The sequence below is a fragment of the Rhipicephalus microplus genome, chromosome 6 (genome assembly GCF_043290135.1).
Source record: "Rhipicephalus microplus isolate Deutch F79 chromosome 6, USDA_Rmic, whole genome shotgun sequence".
Lineage (NCBI taxonomy): Eukaryota > Metazoa > Arthropoda > Arachnida > Ixodida > Ixodidae > Rhipicephalus > Rhipicephalus microplus.
In genome coordinates, this window is record NC_134705.1 from 45,062,878 (window position 1) to 45,070,278 (window position 7,401).

The 7,401-nt window shown below is 41.6% G+C and overlaps 1 non-coding gene across 1 annotated transcript; it reads right to left on the reverse strand.

Annotated features, from left to right (window-relative positions):
- Positions 1–1,873: 1,873 nt before the first annotated feature.
- On the reverse strand, positions 1,874–1,946 carry TRNAT-UGU (transfer RNA threonine (anticodon UGU)). Its single transcript has one exon. It is a non-coding gene; the product is annotated as a tRNA-Thr (tRNA).
- Positions 1,947–7,401: the final 5,455 nt, after the last annotated feature.

A 7,401-nucleotide genomic window follows, 5' to 3' on the forward strand; every position in this document is an offset into this window, starting at 1 on the left:
GTAATGCCAAGGAATATACAGGAGAAGTTATTGGAACCAATGGATTTTAAATAAGAAGAAAGAAAAGTGGGTGAAAGGGTAACCAGCCGTGAGCAGGAATCGAACCTACGATCTTCGATTAACGCGTTCTATGCTCTAACTACTGAGCTATCAAAGCGGCATTACATCCAACAACTTTTTGGGTTTATATGTGAATTTAGAAGTAGGAGTGTAAGTCAGTGCCATCTATAGGCCAAGCGACGCATGTGTGGCCTCACGTAGCACGTGAACTTATTACGAGCGGGCAGCTGATTAACAGTCCCTCGTATACAACCAAATGACACCAACTCTGCCAGTACGAGACCATCGTTAAAAATAAGCGAAAGAAGTGTATACCTAAGCGCTCGTTTTTCTGTGTTTTCACACAATATTAATGAGATCTAACAGACAGTAATGTCAAGGAATGTACAGGGGCAGTTATTAGAACCAATGGAAGTAACTAGAAAGAAAGAAAGGTGGGTGAAAAAATATCCAGCCGTGAACAGGAATCGAACCTACGACCATCGAATAACGCGTTCGATGCTCTAACCACTGCGCTATCACAGCGGCCTTCTCTCCATCCACTTTTTTGGGTTTATATTTTAATTTAGAAGTAGGAGTGTCAGTCAGCGCCATCTATACGCCAAGCGACGTGTGTGAAACACACTTTTAAGCGCATGTGTGGCGTCACGTAGCACGTGAACTAATTACGAGCGGGAAGCTGATTGATAGTCCCTTGTAAAAAACCTAATGACACTAAGTCTGCTTGTACGAGACACTCGTTATTGAATAAGGGAAAGAAGTGTATACATAAGGGCTCGTTTTTCCTTGTGTTGACATAATATAAATGAGATCTAACAGACAGTAATGCCAAGGAATATAGACGGGAAGTTATTGAAACCAATGGGATATAAAGAAGAAGAAAGAAAGGTGTTTGAAAAAATAACCATCCGTGAACAGGAATCGAACCTACGACCTTCGAATAACGCGTTCGATGCTCTAACCACTGCGCTATCACAGCGGCCTTCTCTCCATCCACTTCTTTGGGTATATATTTTAATTTAGAAGTAGGAGTGTCAATCAGCGCCATCTATACGCCAAGCGACGTGTGTGAAACACAGTTTTATGCGCATGTGTGGCGTCACGTAGCACGTGAACTAATACGAGCGGGAAGCTGATTGATAGTCCCTTGTATACAACCTAATGACACTAAGTCTGCCAGTACGAGACACTCGTTAATGAATAAGGGAAAGAAGTTTATACATAAGGGCTTGTTTTTCCTTGTGTTGACATAATATAAATGAGATCTAACATACAGTAATGCCAAGGAATATAGAGGGGAATTTATTGAAACCAATGGGATATAAAGAATAAGAAAGAGAAGGTGTGTGAAAAAAATAACCAGCCATGAGCAGGAATACAACCTACGACCTTCGAATAACGCGTTCGATGCTCTAACCACTGCGCTATCACAGCGGCCTTCTCTCCATACACTTCTTTGGGTATATATTTTAATTTAGAAGTAGGAGTGTCAATCAGCGCCATCTATACGCCAAGCGACGTGCGTGAAACACACTTTTATGCGAATGTGTGGCGTCACGTAGCACGTGAACTAATACGAGCGGGAAGCTGATTGATAGTCCCTTGTATACAACCTAATGACACTAAGTCTGCCAGTACGAGACACTCGTTAATGAATAAGGGAAGGAGGTGTATACATAAGGGCTTGTTTTTCAGTGTTTTGACACAACATTAATGAGATCTAACAGACAGTGTTGCCAAGGAATGTACAGGGGAAGTTATTAGAACAAATGAAATGTAAATAAGAAGAAAGAAAAGTGGGTGAAAAAAAACCAGCTGTGAGCAGGAATCGAACCTACGACCTTCGAATAACACGTTGGATGCTCTAACCACTGAGCTATCACAGCGGCCTTTCCTTCATCCACTTTTTTGGGTTTATATGGGAATTTATAACTCGGAGTGTCAGTCAGCGCCTACTATAAGCCAAGTGACGAGTATGAAACACTCTTTTATGCGCATGTGTGGCGTCACGTAGCACGTGAACTTATTACGAGCGGGCAGCTGATTAATAGTCCCACGTATACATCCTAATGACACCAAGTCTGCCAGTACAAGACCGTCGTTAATTAATAAGGGAAAGAAGTGTATAACTAAAGGCTCGTTTTTCCGAGTTTTCACACAAAATAATGAGATCTAACCGACAGTAGTGCTAAGGAATGTACAGGGGAAGTTATTAGAACCAATGGAATGTAAATAAGAAGAAAGAAAAGTGCGTAAAAAATAAGGAGCCTTGAGCATGAATCGAACCTGTGACCTTTGAATAACGCGTTCGATGCTCTAACCACTGAGATATCACAGTGGCCTTACCTATATCCACTTTTTTTAAGTTATATGTCAATTTAAAAGTAGGAGTGTCAGTCAGCGCCAATTATAATCCGAGTGACGAGTGTGAAACACTGGTTTATGTGCATGTGTGGCGTCACGTAGCACGTGAACGTATTACGAGCAGGCAGCTGATTAATAGTCCCTCGTGTACAACCTAATGACACCAAGTATGCCAGTACGAGACCCTCGTTATTAAATAAGAGAAAAAAATGTATACCTAAGGGCTCGTTTTTTCGTGTTTTTACACTATAATAATGAAATCTAACAGACAGTAATGCCAAGGAATGTGTAGGAGAAGTTATTGGAACCAATGGATTGTAAATAAGAAGAAAGAAAAAGTGGGTGAAAACGTAACCAGCCGTGAGCAGGAATCGAGCTTTCGACCATCGAATAACGCTTTCAATGCTCTAACTACTATGCTATCAGAGCGGCCTTCGCTCCATCCACTTTTTTGGGTTTATATGTGAATTTAGAAGTAGGAGTGTCAGTCAGCGCCATCTATTAGCCAAGTGACGAGTGTAAAACACACTTTACGCACATGTGTGGCGTTACGTGGCACGTGAACTTATTACGAGCGGGCAGCTGAATAATAGTCCCTCGTATACAACGTAATGACACCAAGTCTGCCAGTACGAGCCCTCGTTAATGAATAAGGGAACGAGCTGTATCCCTAACGGCTTGTTTTTCTGTGTTTTGACACAAGAATAATGAGATTTCACAGACAGTAATGCCTAGAAATGTACAGGAGAAGGTATTGAAACAATGGAATGTAAATAAGAAGAAAGAAAAGTGGGTAAAAAATAACCAGCCGTGAGCAGGAATCGAACTTTCGACCTTCGAATAACGCGTTCGATGCTCTATCTACTGAACTGTCACATCGGTCTTCCCTCCATCCACTTTTTTGGGTTCATATGTGATTTTAGAAGTGGGAGTGTCAGTCAGCACCTTCTATAAGCCAAGTGACGAGTGTGAAACACTCTTTAAATCGTATGTGTGGCGTCACGTAGCACGGGAAATTATTACAAATGGGCAGCTTATTATTAGTCCCTCGTATACAACCTAATGACACCAAGTCTGCCAGTACGAGACCCTCGTTAATAAATAAGGAAAAGAAGTGAATACCAGAGGGCTCGTTTTTCTGTGTTTTGACACAATAATAATGAGATCTAACAGACAGTAACGCCAAGGAATGTACAGGGGAAGATATTAGAACCAATGGAATGTAAATAAGGAGAAAGAAAAGTGGGTGAAAAGGTAACCAGCCGTGAGCAGGAATCGAACTTTCGACCTTTGAATAACGCGTTCGTTGCTCTAACTATGGAGCTATCACATAGGTCTTCCCTCCATCCACTTTTTTGGGTGTATATGTGAATTTAAATGTAGGAGTGTCAGTCTGCGCCATCTATAAGCCAAGCGACGGGTATGAAACACTCATTTATGCGCATGTGTGGCGTCACGTAGCACGAGAACTTTTTACGAGCGGGCAGCTGATTAATAGTCCCTCGTATACAACCTAATGACACCAAATCTGCCAGTACGAGACTCTCGTTAATGAATAAGGGAAAGAAGTGTATACCTAAGGGCTCATTTTTCCGTGTTTTGACACAATAATAATGAAATCTAAGCGACAGTAATACCAAGGAATTTACAGGGGAAGGTATTAGAACCAAAGGAATGTAAAATAAGAAGAGAGAAAAGTGCGTGAAAAAATAAGCAGCCTTGAGCAAGAATCGAACCTGTGACCTTCGAATAACGCGTTCGATGCTCTAACCACTGATATATCACAGTGGCCTTCCCTATATCCACTTTTTCAGATTAAATGTGAATTTAAAAGTAGGAGTGTCAGTCAGCGCCAATTATAATCCGAGTGACGAGTGTGAAACACTGGTTTATGCGCATGTGTGGCGTCACGTAGCACGTGAACGTATTACGAGCGGGCAGCTGATTAATAGTCCCTCGTATACAACCTAATGACACCAAGTATCCCAGTACGAGACCCTCGTTATTAAATAGGAGAAAGAAATGTACACCTAAGTGCTCGTTTTTCCATGTTTTTACACAATAATAATGCAATCTAACAGGCAGTGTTGCCAAGGAATGTGTAGGAGAAGTTATTGGAACCAATGGATTGTAAATAGGAAGAAAGAAAAGTGGGTGAAAACATAACCAGCCGTGAGCAGGAATCGAGCTTTCGACCATCAAATAACACGTTCGATGCCTTAACTACTATGCTATCACAGCGGCCTTCACTCCATCCACTTTTCTGGGTTTATATGTGAATTTAGAAGTAGGAGTGTCAGTCAGCGCCATCTATTAGCCAAGTGACGATTGTAAAACACACTTTACGCACAAATGTGGCGTCACGCAGCACGTGAACCTAATACGATTGGGCAGCTGATTAATAGTCCCTCGTATACAACCTAATGACACCAAGTCTGCCCGTACGAGACCCTCGTTCATGAATAAGGGAAAGAGGTGTATACCTAAAGGCTCGTTTTTCCGTGTTTGACACAATAATAATGAGATCTAACAGACAGTAATGCCAAGGAATGTGCAGGGAAAATTATTAGAGCCAATGGAATGTAAATAAGAAGAAAGAAGAGTGGATGAAAAAATAACCAGCCGTGAACAGGAATCGAACCTACGACGTTCGCATAGCACATTATATGCTCTAACAACTGAGCTATCACAGCGGCCATCCCTCCATCAACTTGTTTGGGTTTATATGTGAATTTTGAAGTAGAAGTGTCAGTCAGTGCCATCTATAAACCAAGTGACGAGTGTGAAACACTTTTTTATGCGAATGTGTGGCGTCACGTAGCACGTGAGCTTATAACGAGCGGGCTGCTGAATAATAGTCCCTCGTATACAACCTAATGACACCAAGTTATCCAGTCGGAGCCCTCGTTAATCCATAACAGAAAGAGGTGTATACCTAAAGGCTCGTTTTTCTGTGTTTTGACACAATAATAATGAGATGTAACAGACAGTAATGCCAAAGATTGTAGAGGGGAAGTTATTAGAACCAATGGATGGTAAATATAAGAAGAAAAAAGTGGGGGAACAAATAACCAGCCGTGAGCAGGAATCGAGCCTACGACCTTCGAATAACGCATTCGATGCTTTAACCACTGAGCTATCACAGCGGCCATCCCTCCATCAACGTTTTTGGGTTTATATGTGAATTTAAATGTAGGAGTGTCTGTCAGCGCCATATATAAGCCAAGCGACGAGTCTGAAACACTCTTTTATGCGCATGTGTGGCGTCACGTAGCACGTGAACTTATTACGAGCGGGCAGCTGATTAATAGTCCCTAGTATGCAACCTAATGACACCAAATCTGCCAGTACGAGACCCTCGTTAATGAAAAAGGGAAAGAAGTGTATACATAAGGGCTCGATTTTCCGTGTTTTGACACAATAATAATGATATCTAACCGACAGTAACACCAAGAAATGTAGAGGGGAAGTTATTAGACCCAATGGAATGTAAATAAGAAGAGAGAAAAGTCCGTAAAAAAATAACCAGCAGTGAGCAGGAATCGAACCTACGACCTTCGAATAACACGTTCGATGCTCTAACCGCTGAGTTATCACAGCGGCCATTCCTTCATCCACTTTTTTGGGTTTATGTGGAAATTTATAACTCGGAGTGTCAGTCAGTGCCTACTATAAGCCAAGTGACGAGTGTGAAACACTCTTTATGCGCATGTGTGGCGTCACGTAGCACGTGAACTTATTACGAGCGGGAAGCTGATTAATAGTCCCTCGTATACCACTTAATGACACCAAGTCTGCCAGTACGAGACCGTCGTTATTTAATAAGGGAAAGAAGTGTATACCTAAAGGCTCGTTTTTCCGTGTTTTGACACAAAATTAATGAGATCTAACCGACAGTAATGCTAAGAAATGTACAGGGGAAGTTATTAGAACCAATGGAATGTAAATAAGAAGAAAGAAAAGCGGGTGAAAAAATGAACAGCCGTGAGCAGAAATCGAACCTACGACCTTCGAATAACACGTTCGATACTCTAACCACTGAGCTATCACAGCGGCCTTTCCTTCATCCACTTTTTTGGGTTTATATGCGAATTTATAACTAGGAGTGTCAGTCAGCGCCATCTATAAGCCAAGTGACGAGTGTGAAACACACTTTTATGCGCATGTGTGGCGTCACGTAGCACGTGAACTTATTACGAGCGGGCAGCTGATTAATAGTCCCTCGTATACAACCCAATGACACCAAATCTGCCAGTACGAGACCGTCCTTAATTAATAAAGGAAAGAAGTGTATACCTAAAGGCTCGTTTTTTCATGTTTTGACACAAAATTATTGAGATTTAACCGATAGTAATGCTAAGGAATATACAGGAGAAGTTATTGCAACCAATGGATTGTAAATAAGAAGAAATAAAAGTGGGTGAAAAATAACCAGCCGTGAGCAGCAATCGAACTTTCGACCTTCGAATAACGCGTTCAATGCTCTATCTACTGAACTCTCACATCGGTCTTCCCTCCATCCACTTTTTTGGGTTCATATGTGATTTTAGAAGTGGGAGTGTCAGTCAGCACCTTCTATAAGCCAAGTGACGAGTGTGAAACACTGGTTTATGTGCATGTGTGGCGTCACGTAGCACGTGAACGTATTACGAGCAGGCAGCTGATTAATAGTCCCTCGTGTACAACCTAATGACACCAAGTATGCCAGTACGAGACCCTCGTTCTTAAATAAGAGAAAAAAATGTATACCTAAGGGCTCGTTTTTTCGTGTTTTTACACTATAATAAAGAAATCTAACAGACAGTAATGCCAAGGAATGTGTAAGAGAAGTTATTGGAACCAATGGATTGTAAATAAGAAGAAAGAAAAGTGGGTGAAAACGTAACCAGCCGCGAGCAGGAATCGAGCTTTCGACCATCGAATAACGCTTTCAATGCTCTAACTACTATGCTATCAGAGCGGTCTTCGCTCCATCCA